The following is a 26,469-nucleotide window of genomic DNA, read 5'->3' on the forward strand; positions in this document are numbered from 1 at the left end:
GTTTAAGGAATAGAAATTATTTATGTCAGGTATAGAATGCTTTGCTCTTTCTTATGTGCTTTACTGTTGGAGGAATGAACAAATAGTCTGTGAATAAATAAGGCAGTATTTATATTCTTTCTTGGTCTCAACTGCCCAACATCTTCTGGAATGGCAAGGGTGCTGAATAATTCATGTGAGCAGTCATTAATCCTGCTGCCTTCTCCCTTGCTCTGGGGGACACCTAGTCCAGATACCATAAAACTTGTGGCCACCGAGTGTATGTTGCAGCTCCCCAAGTTAAAGTCAGGGAGTTTGCCTGCGGTGTGGAATGTCGCTGCTGAGAACAGGCTGGTTGGTGTGCAAAGTCCTGCATCGCGAGAGGGGTAGCGGGGCTGGTGCTGGCAGGTCGTGCCTTGCCTTCGCACCATCGAGGAAGATAGGGAGCAGAGTTTAAAAGGAGGGGCGGGAAAAAGAGAAGGGGACAGTGAATTCTCTGGCACACCAGGCTGTTAGCAGGCTGTGCAGGCAGAATCTTGTCCTGGTGCTGGATAAATACATGTGGGATAAACAGATCTTGTAATGAGGAGTCATTTACTGGATTCCCAGGTGGACAGAGGTTGTTTGAACTCCACCTAGGTTTACGGTATAGGAAATAGTGGAACAGAGTTTTGTGGGTAATCAGATGTTTTTAGAATGTGGCTTTATGTCAGAGGGGCGCTGCTGCCTGGCCTGGTAGTGTTGGAGCTGTTGCACAGTCGGCCACGACTGCGCACACTCGAGCTCGGAGTCGCTCGATGGCAGCCTCGAGGCGGTGGTACCAGAGCTCCTGGTGACTTTTCTCTCTCTGTCTCTGCTTATCAGGCTATTTTCTGCAATTTCTCCTACTGTGAGTCCACGTAAGGGGTGCTCATTATAAGCATTATACAAACTGACGTGCAGATCTGAGGAAAAAAGCACGCCATGGAAAGCAGTGCTGGGCTGATAGCATTATGAGTAATGTCTCTCTGACTTCTGAATATGCGAATATAGTCTTATTTGCTGAAATGCACCAACAGAAATGTAAACACAAGTGATCATTAATTTTATTGCAGGTTTTTTTGCCTTTTATGGAAGCTTGGTAGCACTGTAAATTTGGATTTGAACCATCAGTGACTTGAGTTCAAAATGTAGGCCTGACTCTCAAAAAGATTTATGCGTGTACTTAATGATTCTCTTGAAAGAGATCCCAATTGGAGCCTTGCTGTCAGACTTTGTGTACAAGGGCTGGGGTTAGATGTGAAGCATGTGTTAAGGTGCACGTTAGCTACATGCATTAGGGCTCCTGACACCCATTAGAACAGAATGAGCTGCGCTGACCACGAAGGAGAAAAGGCTTTGGCTGTTTGAATTGCACACACCATGGAGACTGCTGGACACGCAGCAAGACCCATCCTTGTCTTTTCTTCTTTTCAGTTTAACTAAACACAGCTTGTAGGGTTGGCCAGTGTCATAAAATCCATTTTTTACAAAAAGAAAAAGCTGTCACGTTGGAAAGAGCTGAAAGAGCTATTGAGTAACTTCGCAAGAGCTGAAGCCTGCAGGGCTTGGCCTCTGTGCGAGGAGCAGGACGGCTGGAAGGTGCCTCGGGAGGGCACACGAAACCCTGCCATGGCTCTGGCTGATGGGGATCCCACACAGCATCACAGCTTCTCCTCAGCCTGCTCTTTTTGAAAACGATGAATTTATTTGTTGCTTTCAAGTATTAGGCTCAGGGAAACTATGGTGATTTCAACAAAGAACCGTGCTTGTTTGGGTGGAAAGCAGAGAGGCGTTTTCAAGGTGTGCTCAGCAGGGAGCGGTTTGGAAGGACGGGGTTGTTGCAGGAGAGTGAGAAACAGCTCAGGGAGAAGGGAAAAAAAGCCTGAGCCCATTAATGGGAACTACTGATGTTTGTATGTTCCAGATTCACAGCAGGGCACGTTGCATGTAGCTGCAGTCAGTGATGACGTTGCCAGCTACTTTATGTATTAGTGCTTTTGGAGAGCAGATGAAATACCAAGCGTTCAGTGGGAGTCCAACCACTCTTCCCAAAGCCAGCTCTTCCTCCCCATTGATGGCAGTGCTGAGGAACAGCTTCACCTCCAGCTACAAAAAAGGAAGCTGGTAAACACGAACCAGCCAACAGGACTGACCCTGGAGGTTTGCTTAGGACACCAGACAGAAGTTAAGCTGTCAATTTTGGACACTTCAAGGTACAACCCCGGCCCTCCTCCCAGCAGATTCGAGCCCACTAACAGTTTTCAGGCTTTGTCCAAGGGATGACGACTCTGCACCGACTGTCAGAGGGGGTTGCGTGAGAAGATGGTGCAGGTACTACGCAGGATGAGTCTATTACTCCAGACTGCTACGGGCTCTGTGGACATGTGTTCTCCAAGGAAAATGCCTGGGTTGTGAAGGCTCTTCTGGGATCCCCTTTCTTAGGGCTGTGGTCATCGCACCCTTGCACTTCCCTTGTCCTTGCACATAGCAGCGAGACCCTGGGCACTGGTGCTGTGCTGGTGAGGAGTCTGCATAGCCACGTGCTGTGCTCGTGTTTGTGTCTGGCTCTGAAGCCAGAGCATTTCCAGTCAAAGGCCTACGTCTCCGTGCTGCTTGCAAAGAGCGTTTGCTGAGGACTCCCACTCTGCTCTTCAGGTAGAGAACCGTTCGGTCGTGGCGATGACACAAGCCGTGCAGGCGCCGCGCTTACTCAGACAGAGCAGCCTCTGGGTTTGTATAGCCAGACCTCCTCCGTCGAGTCTAAAAATAAAAAGCTTGCTCTGAGTAAGCAGATCGCCTGCATACCCGCGATATAACTTCTCTTCTCTTGTGGGAAGTGGGGACTTGGGCGCAGAAGGGCCTTGCCGCAGAGCGTGGTGACTTGGGGAGGAGCGGGCTGCAGCACGGTGCCGGTGCCGGCAGTGCCACAGCCCAGGCCAAAACAGCGGTGGCAAGGCCCCGTGGTGCAGGCGGAGCTCACGCTCATGGCTGTGACGGGTGGCAGCTCCCATCTCGCCCCAGAGCTGGTGGAGAAAAGAGCGTGTCGGCAGAGAGCGATGGCTGTGGGGGAGAAGTGGGGTGAAGGCGTGGAGCGAGGCAGCCTGGCAGGTGCTAAAAGGGCCGGCGGTCTGTGCGGTGTCATCATTAAAGTGGCTGCCATTAACTGGCGATGCAGATTAGGGGGTGTAGTAGACACAGCAAGCCTTTGGCTACAGTGCCCTCGAATACTTGGGAGGGCAAGGTGGCTTGCAGGAGCTGCTAGCCACGCTGTGCTCTGGGCTGCAGCAGGTAGACCTGCATTGGCCGCGTTACATTGCTGGGGGGCAGGTGCTGCAGGAACATGGGCAGACAGGAGGAGTTCAGCGGCCAAATGGCCCCCACGGCCCCCAGACAAAAAATAGAGAAGGAAGCTGAAGCGTAGAGAAACCGAACCGCGTGTACAGGGTGACAGAGGCAGGATTAGCACAACGAACCCTGGTACCAGTCTAGCTCTGTGTCCATTTGATCGCGATGTTTATTAACTTAGCTTTGGTGTGCATAATTAATAAGTAAAGTTCCTCTCAGGGAAATTCAACGGGAAGAGAGTTCTTGTTAGCTCCATCTGGAAGGTTTTCAGAAATTTGGGAACTTTGAGTGATTTTATAGAATTGCCTTTTCATTTTCTTGACGCCCCGGCACGTCGGCTCTGCAGTCACACAGCGCAGACTTGCATTTCCAAGCATGTTCTGCCTGGGCAGAAGCAGAGGCAGGAGTCATTGCCTTGTGTCTGCCTTCCCAAAGATCAGAGGGTCATTTTCTATAGCGGTTCCATTTGTAGATCCTTCCGTCCCAGAACAGCAATCAGAAAATGCAAGACCAGGCCAGCGGGTGCCACTTTTTCCAGTTCCCTTCTGTGAGCTGGGTGAGTACAGAGCCGTGCAGTACAGACACCAGCACCGGTCTCTGCCTCCGTACACTGCAGCTGAAGGTTCCTCCTGACCACAGCAAGCCACTGAGGTGATTTTGAGTGGTGATGAGTTTAATATCTTTTGATGTTCAGCCTGGTTCTTACAGCTAGAAGTACTGTTCTTTGTCATTCACTGAAAATAGTGGTTTTCAAACTATTTGCCCTGGTAGGACCCCATGCAAGCAGTTCCTCAAAGTGATGTACTTATTGCACACGTTGAAAATTGTATTACCTCTGTGATGCACAGACTCGGCTCTTACGGAGAAAGGAGGTCTGCTGGGGTCATCTTCAGATGATTTTCGCAAGTGAAGAGATATAATTGATAAAGAAACACCCAGGTTGTACAGCAGCACCTCCCAGGGCATAAGTGGAGATGCACAAAACCTGCGGGTGACTCAGCTGCACAGGGTGCAGGACAGCCCAAGTCTGCTGTAGCTGGGAAAGTGCTGTGTTTCTGGAAAATCACTGCTTTCTTCTGGGAAGTGTGGAATCTAGACTGGAAGTGGATGCTGGCCACTGTGCGCTGGGACAAGGGGCTCAACCCCATCTCTCCCCGTTTTCTACCCAGCTGTAGCACTGGGCTTGTCCACAGCCGTGAGCTGCTGTCAGACATGAAAAGTGTGGACTTGCTCACCTTGCTCTATGGCCCTCTACAACCTGTTCCTGGCTCTGGAAGAAGCCTGGAAAATCCAGGCATTGTACGTGCATTTTAGCAGAGAAAGCTCCGTTGAAGTTCCCTATCTATCAGAGGAGTGGTGGAGAAAATGGATTATTATAGAGTTTCTAATAGTACAGAAATCTTTGCAGTTGTCCGTGACCTAAGTAGACCTTTGTGTAATGATGGGAATAGACATTAGTATACACCAGATATTAGATTTTACAACCAATTTTATTAATTTTAATTGATTATAAAATAATGGGGGATACATTTAAGGGGCCTCTGCTTAATGCACTGTAATTATAATATGCTTAATTACTATAAATTTGATGGGGCAATAAAGGTATTAAAATAAATAGAACAGTAGAGGTACTCATTAAAATTGCATCTGACCTCTACGCATTGAAACTTGCTGGAGTGAATGCAGTAAAACTGGCTGCAGTGTGGTAGCAGTGGGAGCTATTAATTCCCGATTCACAGGTCCTGGCAAGCATGATGCAAATAAAGTCAAACTGAACTATCTATCTCACATGAAAGACCAGAGAGGACTTTGCTGAAAGAACAGTAGCCTGATGATTTCAGTTGTGCAGCTGCTGCAAACACCGGGCTTTAGACACTGGAATTTTGTGCTCATGCATTCACAGCAATTTGTAAAGAAAAAGTGTGTCACACTCCGCTTTGGCACGTGCATTGATTCAGAGCGTGATTTCGACATTTGGATGCTCATCCAGACCCTGAGCAGTTGGACTGGAAATCTTTCAAGATCTGCTTTTTGAAGAATATTTTGGATTCTTGTTGCCAGACCCAGAGAACGTTTTGCAGTCTGGAAACAAGCAATGATTCAGGGCCAAATCTGCAATTATCTCATTCTGCTTGGGGTGGAGGAAAAGTTCAGTTTGCTTCTGTGTTCTGAGAATTGTCGAGGTGGATTGTTTCCCCCTCCTCGTGTACCTCTAAGTGCTATGAGCACGCAGCATGGAGTGGGAGAGGAAGGGGAAGCACTGGGCTGAGTTGAGCGTGCTGCCGATGTTGCTGCTGGCCTCTGTGGTGTCCCATCTGAACGTTGATTTCTGCTTCTCTGAATGCCCTTAGGAAACGCTGAAGCAAGTACGTGTATGTTAGTACTCTGAAAATGTGGATTTTATTTCTTGAAGTGGATAGTGGTCCCAAAAAAGTCATTTAGCTTTTTTAAAGCCAGTTCTGAAAAATCAAACTGCATGGGTTGGAAATGAGGGGATTACAGTGTTTGTAAAGAATCCTGTACATCATAGACAGTTGGTTTCCCTGGAGATATAGACAAAATAGCAAACGCTTCCTTTCTGGGGTGTTGTTTTTTTTTTCTCCTTGTTTCTGAGAATCCCCTCCTTGTATTTGTGCCTGAGCGGCAGGGCGATGTGTCTGCGGGGGGACACCTGTCCATCATTCGTTTCACTGCAGCAGGGCGCTTGGGGTTTCTGCAGTGCTCTCAGGTTCTTCTGTCTAGGCACAGGCTGCCAGGAGCCAGTGCCAGCCTCAGGGTACGTCATTGCCAAAAAGGGGCCTTGGTTTTTGGCTGCTCCCGGTGCCATAGGCAGTGCCAAGCGTGCCCATGTCCCACAGCACTCGCCGAGCCCAGGCAAGGCGGCCGTCAGCCTGTGGCCATCTCGAGCAGTGCAGCGTCCTCCGGCTCGGTCCTTTGCAGTGTGGTTGGCAAACGGGCTGCAGCCCGGTGAGGCTCCGCTTCACAAATGTCCTCCTCTGCAGACAGTTGATATTTAGGAGTGAGCACGTCTTCAGGTGAGCCTGGCCAAGGATGAGAGCTGGTGCTTCTGTTCTTCCTACGCTGTGAGTGTAGTTTTGGAGGAATGGTGATTTGCACATGAAATGCGAGGGAGACATTTTATCCCATCACGATGGCAGGCTGCTTTGCATTGGTTTGGAGAGAGAGCATTTGCACTTTCCAGGAGTGAGGAATGGCTCTCAGTAGGACATTCCTATGTCTGAATGCAAAATTCCTGGTTTGTCCTGCCGCAGCCCATATATTCAGGCTCATTTTTGCATGGCATTTAAATGGACCTACATATTTTACCAGCTAGCAAGATAACACTACAGCTTGTTTAGTATTTTGTAATCAGTTATTAGGACAGGGCTTTACTGAAATAAAATATGAGGGCAAAGGAAAGTAACATGCCTGTGGCATTAAAATGCTGTTAGCAAGCTTGAGGCATATCAGAGAGATTGGTCCTGAGAGTAACATTTACTGCCTTCTTGCTTTTGAACTTTTCTTTTTTTTTTTTTCATTTGCCTGTTTCTGAGGTCTGGGATTTATCCTGAATTTAAGAACTGACGGGTTTTGATCATTTGAATAGGTATCACTGTTCAGCAGGGAATACATGTGCCAGCTGAGATGTCTCTTAAAGCCAATTTGTACTACCAGTTATATGAAATGATTCCTTGAGACTGTAATGTATTTCAGCTTCAGGTTCTCCACCTGTGTTACAGTGTTCGTCTCCTCTTCCTACCACCATGCATTACTTCACTCTCCCTTCCCAGCGCCCCAGACACCTGAGCGTGTTCTGGAGTGTGATTACAAATTGAACCACAGCAAAATGACGTCGTATCCTTAGGAATCTGACTGATTTACTGAATCAGAGTAATGCAGAGGCACAGTCCTTTCTTCATCCAACCCTCGTCCTTTTGTGCTGAGGGCAGGCAGGTGAGCAGAATCACCCCTGCTGCTGGCTCTCCAACATTTAGCAGGTAGCAATTCCATGGGCTCCGTAAATAGCTGATGGCCCAATTCTGACACCTTTCGGTGTGTTGAAGGGCAGAATAATTGGGTTCATGGTTAGCAACTGTTGCACACGTTTCTATTACCTGTACTTATTTATAGGTAATGTATATAAGGAAGAGTTTTCCTCTGCAGTACTGTTTATTCACAAGGCCTTATCTTATGATCACATTTATGCACGTTGGTAGGATAACAGTGAACTCTAAGTCTGAGAAGAGATGTCCAAGGCTTTAGGTTGAAAGCTGCCATTATCCCGAGTTTTACAAAGCAGCCCTTAATCTGCCTGAAACTTGCTTGTTTCCTATTGTGCTTCTGTAAGGGTCTTTGGGGTGGGGATGGATTCAGACACGCAGCCTAAACCCTGAAAATAAGAAGTGATGGCCTGGTCCTGGAGACGTCAGGGGGAGTGGAGGCAAATAGTGCTGGGCAGCCAGAGAACCTGCTAGTGTCTGTCTGTCCTTTCTTTCCTTTTTCTTTTCTTTTTTTTAATCTTTATAGGGAGATGCACACTCAGCTGCTCCATAGGAAGACAAAATGGCAGGGACTGTTGTCACCACAGCTCGTACAGATTGTCCCCACTTAGCCATAAACTGTAGAGCTGCAAAGCCCAGGTTGCTGGTGTGGCCCCACAGCCTTGGTGCGATCCGGTCCCTGCTGGTCTGCAGCTGCGCTTCTTGGTGGTGGAGCATACGGGTCTGGGTTTCTCTGAACCACAAGTGCAAAATCTAATAGGAAATTCAGAAGAAAATCAGTCTGCAGTGTTGCAAATAATGCACAGAATGCATGATGTATTCTGGCATGTTTGAATGATCCCGGTAGACCCACTTTTACCCCATTTCCCATGCATTTGTCCATAAAGAAGAACCACCATGGGAAAGGAATGCCAGGAATGAAACCTTTGAAGAATGTCAGGAATGAAACCTTTGAAGATGCCTCCAAGGATCCCTTTAAACCATCCTGCTGGAGACCCTGTAGCCTGGCTTGATAGATCTGATTCAGATCTTCCCTGTATTTGAAGTCCTGTGTGGAAGAATGAAGCCTCTGTTTGAAAGAAATGAGTCCCTACGTGGCAAAAGAAAGAGTCCAGCTGTTCATAAGACACTTAGGGTTATTTCGCTTTTGGTTGGGTTTTGTTTTGCTTCAAATCCTTCCGGTAAGCGTAGCTGATACTGCTAGCTGTTGAGCTGTTTAGAGAAGTCTGTCTCGTACGAGTGGGAGCTCACCTCTTGGGTGGTGGCTTCAGGGGAACCCGGCCTCTGTGTGCCTGGCTGTGCGGTGGGCTTGGTGCAGCGCCTCTGCGGCTGCAAGCCCAGTACTGAAAGCACAGGTGCCCAGCCTAAGCATTTCCCTGGCAACTGAAGCACTGAATAAAAGCGGTCAGGGGCCAAAACACCCAGGAAATTTTGAATATTTCCTAAGTACCAGATTGAAAGGGTTGAACTTTGCGTGTTGGGGAGAAGCATTCTTATTTCCCTGCTTAAAGTGGAGCACGTGGATCTAAATCCATTCCCATCCAGAACAAATCCTTTCAGTCCATGCTGTCGTTGGCACCTGGTGACTGTTTTGATGCTTCGCTCTTGCTCCCTGTCAAGGCAGTGCCTCGGCCAAAGATGCTGCGGTGCAGAAGGGGGGCACGAGGATGTCTTTTGTGGGTCTCGATGTAGTTCCTGTTTTGCTGCCCGAGGAGGGGCCACGGCAGCCCTCGTTATCAGGCTGTCAGGAGAATTAAGAATCAAGTAGTTGCGTGAGCAGCAGGATGATTGAAGGCCAGTTTCCGATGGACTTTTATCTCGTAATTGATTTCCTCAGTGGGTTTGTGCTGTCTAATGAGGTGTGAGCTAACACGCCAGCCTTCCCCTCGGTGGGAGGTGAGAGAAGCCAGGCGCCTCTTCGCTCCGCGGCTGCAGTCTCCTCGCCGAACGTATGGGAACTTCGTATCGTTGAGACCTCTGCCCTGCTGTCAAATTTGCTTGAAATTAGTGGGCTTCAAGAGTTACTAGAAGGGGGACGGATAGGCAAACATACACAGGCAAGCTGAACTTCTGTCCCCTGTGCTCTTTGAAAATTAGGCTTAAAAAAATTCCAAAGAAAAAAAAAAAAAGGAAACTGAAAAATTGCTTTGGTCTTAAAAGCTGCCTTCTTCTGTATTAATCCCGGGATAGGGAGGAGGAGACAGGGCAGGAAAAACTGGTGATTGCCATGACTCTAATGTCATGCTAAAATATTCTCTCTTGCCTGAAGTGCTGACAAGTGTGTTGGTAACTGCAGAGGTTCCCAAGGACTTAAGCAAATAAACAAAACCCAGAGTCCTGGGACCACGTTTGAGAGTGTTTTAGTTTCTAGCAGTGTCTGAAACGGGGGAAGCTTCCTGGTGCCCACTGCTGGGCTGGTGCAGTCCCTGGGGACTGGTCCCTGCCTGCCCTCGCTGGGTAACCCTTGTCTGGGAGGACTGGAGACAGGTTGGGCTCTGCAGGCTGGAAGGGAGCGACTGGAATGGGAGAGAGCAATAGATAATGCCTACGAACACTTGAGAGTCTGGAAAACTCTTTTAACCCTTGAGTAAAATGTGGGTGCTATGCAAATCTTGGGAACACTAAATGCTGTATTAAGCCACTTCAGATTTAGAAGAGAGTTTCTGAATGTTGGGAGGCTGCACAAAAGTGTCCTTTCATCCACTGAGCAGCACGCATCCTCAGGCATCCCCGCAGTTAATAGCGTTAGCCCCCATGGAAAGCCTCTTGAGGCACTGCTGGCTGCACTGGAGAACGTGGATCATTTAAACATTAACAGCTTCGGTTATTAATTATTGTGGAAAATGTGGGGGTGGAGGATGCTGAACTGGAGGAGTTGTCCCACGACGTATTTTCCCCTTGCTGCGTGATGAAATCCATTTCTGCTGTAGCTGAGTGCAGCGCTTTTAGAGCAGCGTGATGGGGAGCAGAGGTTACTGTGCCTGCTGCTTGGCTTACAGGTTTGCTCCTGACAGTGATGATGGAGTGTGTTTTCTGTGGGGTGTAGAGATGATAGGATTTAACTTCATTTAATTTAGTGGGAGCTCTTTTCAGCCAGGAGGAAAGTGTCTCGTAAAGATTGTACCTTGAACACCTCCTGTGAGACAGCATGGCGTGGGGATGGCGAGCTCGCAGGGGCTGGAGCTGTGCTGGGGTGACACAACGGGCTCACTGCGCCAGCCCCACCACCTCCCCGCGGCTGATAAGCAGAAGTTTGGAGCCCTGTGGCTTCGCTCAGCACTGGCCAGCTAGGACAGCAGAGCCAGCACCACTCCAGCAGGCGCTGGGGACCAGGTGTTTTGGAAAATCCAACCTTCGTGCAAGTGCTGGGAGTGGTGAGTTGAGCTCCCTAGAAAACCTGGCCTCAGCCTTGGGTACAGAGTCCTTGCAAATGTGCCCACACACGAGCACGCACAAGCCTTCAGGTCCTTTGCCTTGTCGGCCAAGGTTGTGTTTGAGCTCCTTTGGTTCCTGTTCTCAGCGAGGTCTTCAGCAAAGGCTGCTTGTGCAGCGGGACTGCCTTGTGTAGGACGCCCAGGCTGAGTCACCCGCTCGGTGGTCAATAAGCTCTGCCTCTTACTTAGTCTGCATCCAGCTCATACGGCTGTAATTACGGAATTGTATTTCCTGGACACTTGGAAGTAATTAGCTCCATGTAAAACTAATGTGTCTTGCCAAATTTAGGCTTAAAATCGTTTCTATGGTTGGGTGCAGTAATCTTCTATTAGATTTAAGTTTTTTTTGTTGTTGTTTTTGTTTTTAAATCTTTCACTAGTGTCTGGCTAGATTAACTCATAATGTTGTAAGGCTTATTTGTTGAGGAGGTGTAGAGATTCTAAATGAATTTGGAATTAAATATGTGTTGGCTAAATTCCTGCTTTCCTCAAGTCCCAGTGATCCCCATGATCCCGAATCTGGGCATGCAATACTGTTGCTGGCTTACTGAAGCAGAGTGGAGGTATAAGCTATGACAATATGAGAAACTGGGTTTGGGGGGCTATTTTTGGTGCTTTTTCTGCAAAAACTAGCTTTATGTAAGAAGTATACTTAAAGACCTACTTTTCACCCGGTGTAAGTCATTACCTAATGGCCTACTAGTTAATATCTGCACTCCACTGAGGCTAGAAGTGGGATTTCGGACTGTGTGTTGCTCCACCTAGTTAGGAAAGAAGATGAGGATTCAGGACGCCAGGTAGCAACTTCAGGTAGGAAAGACCACTGGAGCAGCAGGGAGGTGAGCAAAGTACTAAGTGAGTCCCAGCAGAATTTGGTGTCAGGGAAGAGTTTCAGAGACAAGTGCCACAGCACATGGACGTGTGGACTTGCCTTTGTGTTACAACTTGCTTGCTTTTAGAGGAGCAGCCCTAACATGTAGCTCATGCCTGGACACTGATATTGTGGGCTGGCTGGAGAGCTCTGTGAGTTTAGTTTGCATGGCTTCTTTCTGGTTTGTGAATCGTAATTAATGATAACGAGCCCTGAAGACAAAAACAAGAGAGTGCATGGACACAGACATCTATACCACCAAAGCCATGCACGCAGCTGTACAGCTGGACCGGAGAGAGCAGCCTGCTCTGGTCGCTGCCCAGGGGACTGCTGCTGTCATGCTGGATCTGCAGGAGAAGCCAGGCACTAACAGCAATTTAATATTGTTGTCAACAGCAGGATTAGGCGCAGTATCACTGGATTTGTGTAGGAAGAATTTCTGGGGAAAGCAGATAGGATTTTTTCAGACGAGCTCCATACCCTGTATTGATGGGGTGCGAGTCCGCCTTGTTTTTCCGTTTGCCAAAGGGTTTTCAAGGTTGCCTTCCAGTTCTAAATGTTGAACGAGGATGGATTTATATACTGTTATTCCAGATTTTCGTGATTGCAGGGCTGCTTTCTCTTGGTTTCTTTTATAGTTTCTGGTGTGCTGCTTGGTGAAGTGCCTATAGGAAGTAACGTATATGTCTTAAATGCTGCAGTGTGAATGGCCTCGTGGGCCTATTTCGTTGGCTCCGATTGCTGGGTCAGGCTTTCAGAGTGCCTGTATTGTCAACACTGGGAATTGCAAGTGGCGGGATTATAAATGTTCCTAATCAGTACTCTGTTCTCTCCAGTGGAGAAATCCCTCTTGATCCCTTTATTGATCTACAATTTTTTTCCCATGACAAAAATTGACACCTCTCTTAAAAATGTGTCTGTTGCGTATGTACCCACATTTGGAAATAAATGCTTCACGTTTATGTGTGTATGTGCAAGTGTGAATAGACACAAGCCAGGTGTGTGCCCACATTTAAGTATGTAAAGCTGCTGGGCATTTTGCCCTGTTTTTTTCTTTTTTTTTTTTTTTACAACGAAGAAAAATTTCAGAAATTTCTATTAATAAATGTATTAAGAGATATGTATTAAGAGATATGAGAAATAGATGTAGTGGTAATGTTTTGTATGGAATAGAAATTCTGATGTAAACATCAGAACCCCACAAAGCTTTGCTGGGAGAGGAACCATTCATCAGTTGTGCCCCACCTCAGACAGATTCATACAGATGGTGCAGATCATACTCTGTCACCACTGCTGGGTTGTCTCAGCATCCCCCAAACAGGCTGTGCTGTATGCCTGTCGCTATCAAGAATGGGACTTGAATTATTCAGAAAATCTGAGTATATTGCTACTTTATTTATTTATTTATTTGCGCTGAACCTGTTTTGTTTTGGATATGCAGCAAAGTAGGACTCTTCCCCTGACCTTGCAGGGCTTCAGAGATAAATGAAGGCACATGTTCTCTGAGACAGCTGGGAATTTATGGTGTTCGAAGAGACTCTGGCTCCAGTGTGGGTTGTTGGCAGCAGTGCAGATAATCACAATGTGATAGCAACTGGGCTGTTTCATTTAAGATGTGTTTAAATCTTATTTTCTTGCACTGTAAGGTTTTGTCTTTGCAAGCTACCAGAGTTGAAAATGGAAAGAGGAAGAAAATGCCAACCTTAGAAGCCTTTGTTTTTGAAGGTTGGAAACATCTATTTTGTTTTGGTTTTGATCACCTGATGGTCTAGGTCGTAGGAAAAATGGGTGAATTGTTCATAGACTGTACCACTTGCTTGTCTAAAGCCCATTTCTGCAAAACAGAGCCCTGTTGTGTTGCAATCTGTTGGAGCAATACCTTCCTAATTCTCTGGATTAGCAGACCTCTTGTGTGTGCTTGCATTTTGAGAGTTAGCAAATCTGGTGAACAAATGTTTCACAAAAGCCAGGAAAACGCCTCACAAACTGTGTTCTGTCTTTTCAGTATTCATTTGAGTTGCTGACAGTCATATTCCATAGAGGATACAGTAGCTTTCTCTTGTATTCGCAGTAGGAGTGTGGTGTAGTACATGTTCTAAAGCATTAGTTTCTGAGCCACAGCAGAAAGTTAGCAACGATAGCAAAATGTTCTGCTGATGTACTGTTGATCAAAAAATGTGTAGTAATGGCATCCCTAATATAGTTGCATCAAGTATTTCCTCGGTTATTGAACGTGCAGTCATCCATTCTCACTGAGCATCTCTCTGAGGCCTTGCAGCCAAACACAGCAGATACGTGAGGTCAAACAAAGAGGTGCCCTGAGCTGAAATGCTGAAAGTCTTCTAGGGCTTCTCACAGCATAGGACACATGTGGGTTAATTGCTTCACCTAAACAGACATATTCACTTAGAGCTTATCTATGCAGGATCCAATGATTTTTGACTGTCTATAGATGTTTATGCTGTACTGCTTGTTGTAGTTTATTTCTATGGATATATGGGACTTGACTGATGTGAACCTGCTTGCAGTGGTCTAAATTTATCCATGTGAGCAAGTTTCACTGATTTTTAACTCCATCATGTTTTTTTAACTGGCTGATTCTGTTTCAGACCAGTGAGCCAAACAGTCCACAGCATTTGGTGGGGTGCGGAGGGAGTGGGCATGCTGGGTGAGAGGAAGGAAGAGGTTACATGAAATCTTTAAAAAAAATACAGCAATGGTGCATTGCTTATAAATGTCTTGTTGGAGGAATTTGTAGGTGCATGCTGCATACATAAAATACATGTAGCAGAGCTCAGTTAGTAGATAATCTCTGAGATAAAACGTCCAGATATACTACTCCCCGTTTTGTGTTTTCGGTGTTCTTTGTTTCTGTCTAGCATGGTTTTTTGCTTAGAGACCTACATACCACAGATAAAGGATTTATGAAAAAGCTGGAGGGATTTTCTCCTTTTTTTTTCTCCTTTTTTCCCCCGAGTTAGCAGTACACAGACTTAATTTGGCTGATCATGGTTTTGGCGTATGTGAAATCCGCATCAGCATCTGAACTCACAGCATTGGTGCAGGCTCTTTGTCTGGCTCTCATGGCTTTCCTGGTTAATAAGTGATTTTTACTGCACACAGAAGTATGGATCAATAAGTAAAGACAAAATACCTGGTGTCAGAAAACATTGTATTTCATTGTCATAAAGGAAAAAAAAAACACAGCATGTGGAACCATGCTTTTTAATTGCATGGACAGCTTAATTACACTGTTATAAGATGTATCTATTTACATCTTAGTATAGCTGAAATGCAAGAAATAGTTCATCTATATAGTTTAAGTTCAACTTCCTTGTAAATTAGCGTAAAAGCTATTAGACACCCTTAAGGTGTATGTAGGTTTTAGATCCTGTCCAGGATCTTGATCCATGCATCTTGTGGCTGTCCCATGAAGGGATCACAACTCCTGAGGTACCTAATAAAGTGGATTTTAAAGCCTGTTAATTATATGGCATGAAATTGCTCCCTCGCATGGTCACCAGAGGCTCCTAGGAGCTGGGCCTGGTACCGCAGCTTCAGGCCGACCTCCGGGGCTGGGTGCAGGGCAGGGCTCCCGGCCTGCTAATGAGGGCGGCCCGGCCTAATGAGGGCGGCTGGGCCTGGAGGAGGGTGATGGTGGTGCTGCCCTGACAGGAGGAGGCCAGCCTAGGCCGCCTCAGCGCAGGGCTGCCTGCCGTGAGGTTGTAAACATGCCTGCTGTCCTGGTTACAAAGGAAGGAAGCTTTTAGGTAGAGCCGCTCCTGGGATTTTGGATTTCGTAAAGGTACTTAAATGTGTCCCTGGAGTTATGTGCGTGAGTAACGAGTGTTAAGGCTACTAAGATGATGAGAGGACTGGAGCACCTGTCATATGAGGACAGGCTGAGAGAGCTGGGCCTGTTTAGCTTGGAAAAGAGATGACTGAGGGGAGTGTGTATAAATGTGTATAATGTGTATAAATATCTGAGGGGAGGGTATCAAGAGGATGGAGCTGGTCTCTTTTCAGTTGTGCCCAGTGACAGGACGAGAGGCACTGGCACAAAATGAAGCACAGGAGGTTCTGGCTCAATATGAGGGGGCACTTCTTTACTGGGAGGGTGACAGAGCACTGGGACAGGCTGCCCAGAGAGGATGTGGAGTCTCCTTCTTTGGAGATATTCAAAACTCCTGGATGCCATCCTGCACAGTGTGCTGTGGGTGACCCTGCTCAGCAGGGGGTTTGGACCAGATCATCTTCAGAGGTCCCTTCCAACCTCAGCCATTCTGTGATTCTGTGTAAATGCGGTAACCTGGTGTGTGTTTGTATTTAGATCCCTTTATCACGTCTGGTGTTGTGGTGCATGGCGGGGCTGGCCTGCCTGCCCTCAGCTAAGGGCTTGCTGGAGTGTCTCATTCATTACATTTCCCTGACTTTCATTTCATGAAGTTTTTGATTTGTTACTAAACCTTGACACTGGAGAACGATGGGACAGTTCTTTATCTAGTCCTGGCTCTTCCATCTGTCAGGCACGTGTGGCCTCCCAGGAGTTCAAACTGTACAAATCTGGGTACGGCGGGCGCTGGGGCATGCCAATTATGCATATCCTCGAGTGCTTTATTAGCGCTGCGGTGCGAGGCTGTACTTTGAGGAGTAACTTATTGAGAAGGGGTAGAGGTGGTAGCAGAGCCATTGAATTCATTTTAATGAGACTCCTGGCGTGCTTCTCCAGGTGCTCTTGTGTCAGGTCTTGGGAGATGTTGTGCCTTTGTGACAGGAGCGCGCCACGCTAAAGAGGATCCACAGAGATAACAATAGGATGTCAAAATGAAGTGAAACAAGGGCAGGGCAATTTTATGGAGATGACATGACAGGAGGAGAGTATGGGAAGAAAAAAAAAAAGAATTTAAACTGTCAGTACAGATTTACTGAAGGCTTTCCAATGTCAGCTAGAAGAAATGTCAGCACGACTGACTTGGCGATGTCAAGGTGATGGCAGAATGAAGTCCAATCAGCTCAGGAAGAATCTCTTACTCTGGCTGCAGAGATGAAATACTGTCAGTAAAAATGATGTCAGAATGATAATTATTTTGTGCATTATGATTTAAGTAGGGCATTGTTTCTGTTGAGGTAATATGAATTTAGCACAAGGTAGGGGAATACGCATTCAAAGATGAAAGCCTCTAAACAGGGGCTGCTTTCTGTGGGAACACCCAGAGCACCGCCGCTGTGAGCAGGGTGCCCCGCAGCCCTCGGGACCCCACGCTGGCTGTAGTGATGAAGGCCTCAGGTGATCGGGGCTGTGGCTCCGCTTGGCTCCTGAGTGGTATAGGAGGCACCTTTCTCTCTTAAAAGCTGTATCTTGTGAATATAATAAGGGCAAATGATGGAGCAGGGGAGAAAACTGCAATACCACGTGGAAGCGCAGCCTTTAATTTAGTCAGGTCAGATGGAGGTGTTTGAGGACTGACAGCTGTAAATAACTGTACTAATGAAAATAGGTGTGTCTTTGCGTGGTATTGGTGAAATAATCAGTGCTAAGCCAGGTGTGGTGAAAGTCAGCGGGTGCTGTAGGTGGCAGAGGCTGTTGCCATGTCTAAGCTCTGTTTTAGGACATTTGTAGAGTTGTGTGGAGAAATTGCCTCTGCTCAGAGCCCTGGGGAGTAACAAAAAAGCCTAATGCTCTCCTGAAGTGAAAATTCGGGCGCCTAGCTGTTCTGTAGGTAGGGATTTGGTAGTAAGCAGTGCCAGGAAATGGCGGGTGGCTCCTGGTCGGCTTGCTCTGCCTGCCTCTGCCCACGGCTGCGGCGCGCTGGGATGCTGCTGCAGGTGCTTCCCCGCGGTGCCACCGTCCAAGGGCTCCTGCATCTGGCACCCTGTGCAGGAAGGGATTTCCCTGTTAGTTAAACAATCGTACTTGCTCTCTGTGTGTCCTTTACCACAAAACAAACAAACAGGAAAAAATGCTGTGGAAGAGACAATCTAAAGACTTGCAATCCGATAATAAATCCCCTGTCTTTCCACACACACTCGGTGCCAGCTGTAGACTAATTAAACTCAATAGTTCACAGGTGTTCCTGGGAATGACTAACGCAAGAGCACTCTCCTCTTTAGGGCTCGTTAACATCTTTTTCAGAGCTCTTTAAATTTCATACACCGGCAACACTGAGCTAAACCAGATGAAAGATAGTAGAAAGGGACTTGAGCTATTACGAGAGTGCTCTCGGCATTAGTACAGGCTACATCCCCGCTCAGTTCAGTAGTTCATGTGTTTTGATGGGTAATTCTCCTGGACACCAACGTATGAAGGAAATCTGTTTTCTTAGAAACATAAAAATTTCTGTAGCCAAAAGAAATTCTTATTTCCAGAGCTCACGTAATTGTGCACGTACACATACATGGGCAACAGAGGAAGAAAGTCTTTGGCCAAATGAAGCGGTTAGCTATCTTGTTATGGCTTGTAATTTCTTTCTAGGGAGATGTAAACAGAAAGCAAGCCTTCCTCCAGACCTCTGTGCTTATTGAGGCTTCCTCTGGGCTTTCCCTGATCTGATGGTAATTTCTTTAGACTCTGGGACTGGAGAGCTGCGGTGCCTACACCAGGTCTGGTGGAATACGACACAGCGCCACCAGCGAGTGCTTCCAGTTCCCACCTGCTAACGCTGAGTTTGCTCACAGGAAGAGCTCAGATTTTTCCTGCTCTCTATAACTTGTGTAGGTCTTTGTCTAGAGCGGTGGCAGGACAGGCTTATCTGTGCAGTTTTCTCTGTTCGTGTTCCTTTTGTCTTTTTTGTCAGTCTTGCAGAATTAAATTTAAACTCTTTGCAGAGCTCTCATAGTGGTTATGAAAAACAGTGCAGGAAAGGAGGTTTTTAGTGGTGTTTTCCCAGGGTCCCTAAAAATCTCATGTGGAGCTGGACCAGATTCCACATATATCTCACATGTACCTTTCCTCCTCAGAGAGAAAGCTCGTTGGCCAGAAACAAGGCTGAACTACTGCGCTCAGGCCAGGCATCCTGAAGAGAGCAGCTATATAAGCTAGAACCAAAAATACTTTTGTCCTATCTATGCTCACTTGGTAAACCCAATGTCTTGCATCCTGTACTATTCTGCCTCAGTCATGCGCTTTACAGCAGGCTGTTCACCTGTAGATACACCAGGCAAAATGTTGCTGGTGTAGGAGAGCTATTAATTGGAAATAGGCCCTAGATTTCATAGCTCTCTTTAGATTCCTCTCTTTCTTCCTGATGATATTTTCAATTGTGTTCTTTTACAGTCTTCCCTAGACAAGAAAACCATGGTGATTTACCTAAATCTTGAACAGATTTATTACTGACTTGCGCTAAATTGATGTAAGATATCCTCAAATCAAAATAATATTTCCTACATGAGGGAGCCACACCAATTTAATGAAATCATTTTCTAAATCAATTCTATCATCAGTACAATTTCACTGTATGCATAAAATCTTATTTAAAGTGTTTCAGCGTTTGGTGTGGCTATGAAAGGGAAAGAGCTCTTTTTATTCTCTTTATTATCAGAACTGTGAGAAAAAATGTGTTTTCGGATAAGAAGATATGCTCGGGGTAGTTCCGTCTAAAGGTAGCCTTTCAGTAGTTCTTCTCTTTCTTGTGGCACTCTTGTGATAGATGTGGTAGTGCTTCAGGGGAGGATGTGTTTTTTAGCTTGTGTTCTTTGGGACACTGAGGCACAGACCGAAGGGAGTTTTCTAAATTCATTGGCCTCCTGATAGCTGAGAGTAGGAGACCCTCAGTCCAAGGCTCTCCCCACCAAACTTACAGCATCTCCCCTAAACACTGCTTTATTTCTGAAAATGTGGAGTATCTAGGTGAGAAGAGTCTGAGTGAACTTCGTTAGCACTGGCTGACTGGTCTGGGTTGGGCTCATACGATTCTGGTCACTGCAGTAAAACCCAAACCCACTCTGTGTTTGCATCAAAGTGATCTTGTGTACGGAAACTGTTTCAGAGTGAGAGAAAAGCAGCAGGACAAGTATATATTTTCATAAGGATTTGACTTGTTACTAGAGAGTGGTATTATTTTGAGTTAAAAAAAACAGTAAAACCCAAGAGGTGCAGTGTGCAAAGCTAAAATTTTTAAGCAAAAAGTGGGCAGAATATAAAAAAAATCCTTCCCTGACCTCAATCCCATACATCCCTGGGTATCATTGCTTGTGACATTGATTTGAGGGTATTTAATAAAGAAAAAGACTTCATAGTTTCTGTGTTGAAGACTTCTCTGTGGCTAGCATCCAAAAGCTCATTTGCACGCAGGTTCTGATGTTAAATAAATTATGTGACAGTCAGCGTAACACTAAACTGAAGCACTAACACGATGGAGAAGTGCTTTAAAGAAAGCACTGTGCTCATTTGCTTCTCCTCCATTTTCAAGACAAGGGTATGGTTAAAATAATGTGATGAAATTCAGTGGCATTTAACTAATGAGGGAAAACTTGGGATCGCACCATCTGTGGGTTAGGTTTGAGTGGTTAATGGTAGAATTCCCACTACTTCAAAACTAAAAGAGCAAATCTACTGTTGAGAAAAACCTGGGGTAGCAAAGAAAAGTTTTGCTGACTTCACTGGTATTCTGAATGTGATTTTTAAGGTAATTTTGAATCATTTGTATGTGTGTGTAGACATCAGTGCACGGTGACCCTTACCTGTCAAAAAGACTTCTTTTGAGATGTAGTCAAAACATTTGTCTACAGTGAATTTCAGGGGACAGAATGTTCCTAAACAGTAGAAATGGACCATCATGTCAAAAGAGGTTAAATATTACAATATAATCAGCTTTCTGCCTGCTCAGCAAAGAAATTACCTAATCAGTTTTTCACTATAACAGCAGTATACCTTTTTGCTTGCTGGAGTTCAGGAAGCGCTTGGACACAAGGCTTTCAGAAATACGGTTGGATTTTTTGGATGGTCCTATGTGGAGCCAAGAGTTGGACTTGATGATTCTTCTGGATCCCTTCTGTGATTTTTTATTCTTTTTTTTTTTTTTGAAAGCACCCAGAGTGTGTTCTCTACATGTGCTTTATGCCTTTGGTCTACAAGATGACTTCTGTACAAACCTTGCATGCATGTCACCCCCCCCCCACCCCAGTAATTTCTGGATTACCCTAGATCATATATTGATGTTTCACACTCAGCAAGAAGCAGATCCTTTTGAAATTGGCGTATAAGGTTTTGCTTCCTAATGTATGGTTCTGGGTATTGAGTGTACCTCCCTGTTTGTTTTATTTTCTCAGCCACCCTTTTCCAAAATGAAGCTATCTGGCTTGAGATCTTAGTGGGTTGTGTTGCAATCAGGCCTCTCTCTCCATTTTATTTGATTACCTCGAGATCACAACCAGGGTAGCTTTTAAGTCTCTCCTCTTGGTAAATTAAAGAATTGGAGCCTTTATCCCAAATCGTCTCTCTGGTGTCTAAATGCCTGTGAAGTTCTTTCGATATTTGTCTATGTGGTAAGTGAGCGTCTTTCTCTTTAGTAAAAGTCTTGCTTTCATCAAATTTAACTGAGTGTGTAGCAGAATCTGGCAGGCAGTTGTGAGGATGTATGTGGGTAGGATTTGGGAAACTCGGGGATTCTGGTAATTACGGAGCAGCTGAAAAGCGCAGATGCCCAGACGCAGACTCCAAACAGCTATTTACAGTATAGACCAGGTTTTTTTCTCCTTCTCTTCAAAGGATATTCTGCAAACTCATTTGAATATGCCGGTCTAAGGTAATTATTTTCCCTTAAAATTAAAAAGTACCGTGTGATTTAGCAGCTTTTGAGCTCTTCCCTGTAAGACTGAAAACTGATGTTAAGGTGACTTTTTCTTCGGTGGTAGTTTCAAGATTCTCTCTTGCCCTTAGGAGTTAACAGGGAGCGAGAGACCTCTGCCTATTGATAAAATTAATTCCAGCATAGGATGAGAGTAAAGCCCAAATACTTGGAAGCTTAGTCTCTTGATTTTTATTTCTTATAAAACTGAATCATCTTCTACTTCTGGATTGAAGGAAATAATACAATACCGAGATATAACTTCGGTAGGTTTCTCTCAGGAGAGTGCCAAGCTCTTCTTTGAAGGCCAAATTATTTCTTTCTAACTGTTAAATAAATCCCGAAGCAAGCATCAGCAGTGCTGTACCACATATATATATCCCATCCAAAATAGTAGTACCCCAGTCTGGACAAGTAAAATATTAATTTCTTTATGGGTTTATGGTTGCAGCTGTGTAGAAAATGATGTATTTAATGTCCAAAAATCCCTCTTCAAAGTGGCTGATCGTTTTTGGACTTTACGGATTTTGGGTGCCTGGTAGGAAAGAGGCTGGCTCGGTTGGGGTGTTCCTCATTGCAAACAAGGCGTGCAGGGAACATCTTTTGTGTGCTTGGACTTGATCCCTGGGGCTCGGAGCCCCCGGCAGCAGGGCAGGGCTGTGCTGCGGGCAGCCCCACGGCCAGGTCAGCAGCTGCATCTCGGCAGTGACTAACGGGAAAACGAGCAAAAGGAGAGAAGCAGGGACAAGGCCTTCCCTTTCTTGACTGAGTGTGGGTGTATTTATTTCTGAAAATTAAATGCCATTTCTCAATAGGTTTATTTTTTTGTTCTGCTAGACCAGAGAGATCTTCCCGTGTGTACCTGCAGCTCCAAGAAACAAGTTGTTTTTTTCTTTTCAGCAATGCAGAATTGATCCACATTCTCTTAAAATGCAACAGACTTTGAATCATGACATGAGAGGAGAATAACGCTGTTATCTTACTATTCACAAATGTCACGTGGATTAGTTCATTGATGTTTTTAAGGCATATCGACGCAATTGGAAGTTGCTCTGGACGTGGGCAGTGCCAGCGCTGAGATGTGGCGGTTGGGATGCATTAGAAGAGACAAGGCAAATAAGCCCAGAAGGCTCATTTCGATGGTGACAATTATTAGCTTTATGTCAGCCCGTGGATCAGCAGCAAAACTTTGACAAGCAACAATCCTCAGATAGTTTCTATTAGGGCGCGTACCTGATTCATTCCCCTCAGCAGAACTGCAGCAGGATCGTCCTGTGGATACGGGCTGTCTTTTCCTCCTCAGCCCTGATGAGTCACTGCAAAGGTTTTTGCCTTGTCCTGTGTCTGAGGCAGCTGCACTTCTATTTTGATAGATCCTTCTGGATGAAAGGCCAGCAAATTACCACCATTAAGTAATAATCCTCTAAAGTCTCCAAAATATTATGTATTTTAATGCTGTTGTATAATCTTTGGGGTGATAAGTGCTTTATGACCCTCTAAAATCACCTCAAATACAAGCAAATATTCTGAAATGAGAAGGGGGAAGATACTTGACAATGCTGGATTTTTAAGCTAAACACACCCAAAGCAATCTTGCCTGCATTCCCCCCGGATTAATCAGGATATCCTTTCAAAAACTTCTTAAAACCCCCAGACAACGTGGTGGTTTGCGCCCATAGTCAAGTGTTTCAGGGGACAAAGCGTTGTACTGGCTTCCCTTTGCCCGTGCCCCTTGCTCCTGCTGGTGCTGTGGATGTGACCCGCGTCCCACGACATCTCCAATTAGCTTAGTCCATTTCAGTGAGCTCCGGTACCTTTGTTTCTAAGTAAAATGGAAGTCGTGATAGTGGCTGACCCCGGGGCCAGTTGGAATATTTCTTCCTGGCTTTGTTGCGCCGTGCTGCCAAGATGGGGAGGATGCTGTAGGACAGCCCTCAGCTGGCTTGCCAGAAGGGAAATATCCAGTGTGTCTCATAACGTGGGCACAGAGAGAGGCCAGGGGTTTGTTTTAAGTTTGAGCCATTTGCTGTGCTAAATGGACGGAGGTGTCGGTCAGCATCCTGGCAGGGGCATTGCATTGCTCATCTAGCGCCACGGTCAGCTGAAATCCCGTTTCCCCAGCTGCGTGCGCTGCAGCAAGTACCAGCGGAGAAGGGAACACCCCTGTTCCCACTGAAATCCCTCATTTTGAAGGGAGGTTACGAGGCAGGAGTTGGAAGCTATCAGTTAAAACTACATTTCCATGGTGCCCTTTGTGCCAAGCCTCTCAAGGCACTTAAGAAAATACTGGAAGCTGTACAGCACGAAATAGCATTGGCACATTGCTCAAGAAAAACAAACCTCCTGTCTAGATTTGAAAACCGAAAACATAAAGACTGATTACTGAGCTTCCAGCCCCAGAAACGGAGTTAATAAAAGTACCGAGGTAGATCAGAGCAATGTGGGGACTTCTTCAGTGGTGGGGATGACTTCAGTGGCGGGGATGATGTTTCCATCAGTTCTGATAACTTCGCCGCTAGTTTTGTTTTGCCAACACACCATCTCCTTGTCATAACAACCTAGCCCATAGGATTGGATTTCTCTTTTCAGCAACAGCAGCACTGTGAACCTTCTTCAGCTCTTTCTTTCCTTCTTTTTTTTTCCTAGCTACTGCTAATGCGATTCTGATCTCGGAGATAGCAGGTCCAAGCTGAGTTCTCACTTGCTGCACAGTATCTTGCCTTGTGATATTTTGAGAATGCAGCTCTCCGCCTCCCCAGACTGTAAACAGGGAAAATGTCTCTTCCTTTTGTAAAGCAATCTGACGATCCTGGGAGCCCTGTACTCTGTGTGTGTGTGTGTTTACAGAAAAAGTCAACTGCCTTGCAGACGTTTGGGTTGAAACGCGCCGTGCAGTCGTGCTGCAGGGGATCCACCTAGTGAGACTTCTTGTGGGCTGGGTGGGTGACATGGTCTTTTGGTCTTCTCACAAGAAAACGTTCCAGCCTGGGTAGACATCGCTGAAGGCAGCATGGACTTGTGAGTGCTGAGAGAAAAATAATCACTACCGCGAGGTACTCAGCCTAGTCCTAGTACGAAAATCAATCCAAGTCTGGTGAAAAAAAGTTAAACCAGTAAAGGATTCCTGGTTTTACTGCTAAAATTTACTACAGCCACATATAATACCCTGTAGCCCATTTTATTTTCTGAAAAGGATGTGAAGACTGGTTGGGCTTTGGGATTTCATCTTCGGGATCATTGTGGCTCTAGAAGCAGCAAGGTAACGGGGAGGGAGCTGCTTCTCATGGTGTGGGGCTGCCGTGGGTAACACTGTCTCAGAACTGGTTTCTCCCATTCAGTTTGCAACCTGCAAACTTCTCTCCATGGAGGCCAAGAAGCCTTCTGCAAACCCACTGGCAATGGTTTTTCTTAGTTGTCTTGGTAGGAATAGTGGTCTGAGCACGAACAGTGACATTTCGGGGAGGGGAAGGTTCTTGTTGGTTTTGGTTCTGGGCACATGTTCTCAGGGCTGTTGGCGAGCAAGGGAGAAAATTATGGGCTCTGGGTTGTTGGGTGCAAGAGAAGCCAGCTCTGGGAGGGGAAACAGGAGAGTTTAACAGGAAGAGCAGAAAGCTATTGGTTGCTGTTAAATATGAGTGTTTCAGAGAGCAGACACCCATTGAAGGAGATGGTAGAAGATAAAACCAGTCACCTACCACAAAGCCTCAGTGATCCTAGCACAAAGAAAGCCAAGTTGCTCCATCACTGGGAGTGAGCAACTCCTTTCCGTGGCTGCAAAGCCATCGCTCTGTGCACGGAGACGTCGCTCTGTGCATGGAGACATCGTGCTGTGCCGCACCAGAGCAGCTCCAGGCAAAAGCCAAAGCTGCCTCACATGTGGTGCCCTGTGCCTCTGAGCAAGCTAATCACTCCGAAAATAGCCCTTTGACCTTCACCTTCTCAAAGCCCTACCCTGGTCTGGTCTTACATGGTTGTGGAACCATTTTCCAAATGATGAAACACTGAATAATGAAATCACAACAGTTTGGATAAGTCTGAGGGGAGTAGGGACTGGTAAGCCCTCTGTTTTCTTTTTTTCTTCTTTTAGCAGGGCAAAATGAAATTACAAAACTCATGCGGAAGGATTTTATGGAAGCCAGAAATCTTAAGTCTAAAGAAGCAGTATAAAGGGATTAGACCTTTAGGAAGATTAGCATCTATTAAACATGATGATCTGGATGCAGCTCCCAGCTCTCGAGGTCCATACGCTGCTGATCTCCGGATCCCAAGAGGGAGGACCGGGGAAGGGTCACCGTACGCTCCCTGACACTTCTTTGCCCAGATAACTGTTAAGTGTCGGAGAACCGGCCATGGGAAAAGCTGAGCTCTTGGTTAGGCAAGTGTCCCAATTCCAATGCTGCAGCAGTCTTCATTTTACCTAAAATTAGTCCTAGACAATGCCCCGTCCACCATTCACGCGGAATTAACTGATGCACACTGATGGCTTTGCACAGCCCCAGCCCGACGCAAGCCGGACGCTGGGGTGGAAGGGAAGGGCTCAGCCCTGCGGAGCTGGGGCAGGCGGGTACTCCCCTTGGGTGCTGGCTAAGGCTGAGTGAGAGGAGGGCTCGGGGCTTGGGGAGGAAACGTCCTGTGTGTCCTTCTGTCCCTCCACAAGTTCGGCTGAAGTCGTCGTGGGCCACTGGAAGGGCTGCGGCGTGCCAGGAAAGTGTCAGCAAGCCTCCTTTTGGCATTTATATATGAGGAGTAAGCACAATCCTGCTACTATTCCAATGAGCTGCTTTTGCCAAGAAAAATCATTTGCAACTCTTTCTTCCTGCCCTAGCGTTTCTCCAGCAGGCTTGGGCTTACTGCTTTAACCCCTTGGGCGCCAGCAGGCGCTGCGAGGCAGAGCAGCGCCTGGTGCAAGCCTTGGCAAGTCCTCCCACGTGTAAAGCAGCTCCAAGCAGACTGAAGCGTCGTCTGGCAGTTAGCTTTTCTTTTTCATCAAGTCTGTTCCTCAGCAATGCTGCTTTTTTTTTTTTTTTTTTAAT

General features: G+C 46.3%; 1 protein-coding gene and 1 long non-coding RNA gene across 6 annotated transcripts in view; both read left to right on the forward strand.

Moving 5' to 3' along the window:
• LOC308180684 overlaps nt 1-25,169 on the forward strand; it is a 117,237-nt gene extending 92,068 nt beyond the window's left edge. Inside the window, exon 2 of the long non-coding RNA XR_013941126.1 lies at nt 1-25,169. This exon is cut by the window's left edge and continues 60,445 nt beyond it. This is a non-coding gene — a long non-coding RNA (uncharacterized lncRNA).
• The window catches only part of AUTS2 (activator of transcription and developmental regulator AUTS2), a 761,884-nt gene that overhangs the window by 101,197 nt on the left and 634,218 nt on the right, over nt 1-26,469 (forward strand). The window lies entirely within an intron of this gene.

Source organism: Anser brachyrhynchus (assembly GCF_964034855.1).
Source record: "Anser brachyrhynchus genome assembly, chromosome: 20".
Taxonomy (NCBI): Eukaryota; Metazoa; Chordata; class Aves; order Anseriformes; family Anatidae; genus Anser; species Anser brachyrhynchus.